The sequence below is a fragment of the Choloepus didactylus genome, chromosome 18, assembly GCF_015220235.1.
Source record: "Choloepus didactylus isolate mChoDid1 chromosome 18, mChoDid1.pri, whole genome shotgun sequence".
In the NCBI taxonomy this organism is placed as follows: domain Eukaryota; kingdom Metazoa; phylum Chordata; class Mammalia; order Pilosa; family Megalonychidae; genus Choloepus; species Choloepus didactylus.
Window position 1 is genome coordinate 50,769,862 of NC_051324.1, and position 1,920 is coordinate 50,771,781.

A 1,920-nucleotide genomic window follows, 5' to 3' on the forward strand; every position below is an offset into this window, starting at 1 on the left:
ACTCTTAATAATATCTGAATTGTCTTCCTAGCAGGTCTATTCTAATAAAATCTGTATTTTCCTCGATCTAATAGTATGTATTCTGCTTTTCTTTTTAATAGCGCTTCTTTTATAAGTCCTCCCTTTTGAACTGAATTTTGTATCTATCATCTCATTCAAGACTCACAATGACCCTACAAATTGGGCAGAGCAAAGATTTGTTGCCATTTTCAGAAAGAGAAAATGAATTTCACACATCTAGTAGACCACAGAAGCAAGCCCAACGTCCAGGTCCCCTGCTTCCATGCCTAATGCGCTTTTTTTTTTTTTTTTTTTTTTTTTTGCTGTTAATTCCTTTATTATGGATAAATTATTTTCAAAAGTGATTTATTCACCCTGAATAAAATGTAATAAATAAAATCACAACTTCATAAATGCAGCCAAGTTTGTTAAAATATAATTAATCTCTACAATGACAGAATGGGTGCATTTTACTGTTTTATATTAGCTAATGCAAGACTCATAACCAAAGGTTTTATCAAAATCTACATAAAAGAACATTAAAATCCAGGCTTCATACACACACACACACACACACACACACACACACACACACACAAACACACGCACATGTCCCAGTCACCCAAAAAATGATCCTGATAAAGACTGTGAACGTTTCTCTTACTCATGGAGTATGCCATACAGTACTGAGATAATAGTAAGCTATGATCCATTTTTAACCAAACTCCAGCTGTTTGAGAACTATACCACCTGGATTTAATGTAACAAGTCCAACACTTGCCAGCTCTGCTATATTGGGCAATTTACTTAATTTCTCTGTGTCTCAAATTCCCTACCTATAAAATAGTATAATATATGTATCAATTTATACAGTTGTTAAGAATAATTGAGTTGTTACTATCTATAAATGTTAGGTCTTATTCTTTTTCATGGTCAGTTCACTTCCTCCAAGAGGCCTTCCCAAATTATCTAAGCTCACATTGATTTTCATTTTACTGGAAGTAGTATTTATATATATTAAATATATTGTACCTGGGATTTTAACACAACTTTCCATATGATTAATATAAACTTCAGTAATGAAGGCAGAGATCTAATGAAGTATAGAACACATACCACATATATGGATATTTCTTATCTTTGGCTCAATATAGGAAAGATCTTGGCATTTACTATTGTTGGTTAAAATCATATAACTAAAAGTCCATGAAGACTAAAATTGCAATGGGATAATCACTGACTCCTGGCCAGAACATTACAGTGTAGGGTAAATTTATGATGAATAAGAACATCTATAATTTGCCTCCTTCATGTGGTGACATCTATGGGAAAGCCAACATTTTTCAGTCTTCTATTTCTTAATTCATTCAATTAATAAATGCAGTCTTTGAAATGATATTATGCAGTATGAGAAATAAAGAATCAGTGTTTTAATTAATGTGTCAGTTCTTTGTGTTCAGTACTTATATTTGGATGGAATGCAAAAATATGTAAAGGAATTAAAGAACAATAATGAAGAATGTAGTCTCCATGACTGTAAATAAAAACCATATTGGAACATAGATAACATATTATTGCCTAATTCAATAAAAATACCCTTCAGATATAGTTTTCCTAATTTTCCTTTGCAGTATTCAATGCCCCATAAGACAGAAATTCTCTCTCATTAGAACATTATTTTACAAAGATATTGTTAAGTAAATAAAATGATTATTTACATTGTTTCAAAAGGCACCAGAGGCTCAGACAATGAGTTTGTTTGTTCTGAAATTATATATACATCATTTAGTAATGCTATAGAATACATGTTCACTTTAATTGAAAATAGGAAGAAATAAAAGACCTTCTTTTAAATTGCTGGATGATGGTTTCAGTCCCTGGCATTTTTTTTTTTTTTTTTTTTTTTTTTTTTTGTAAATG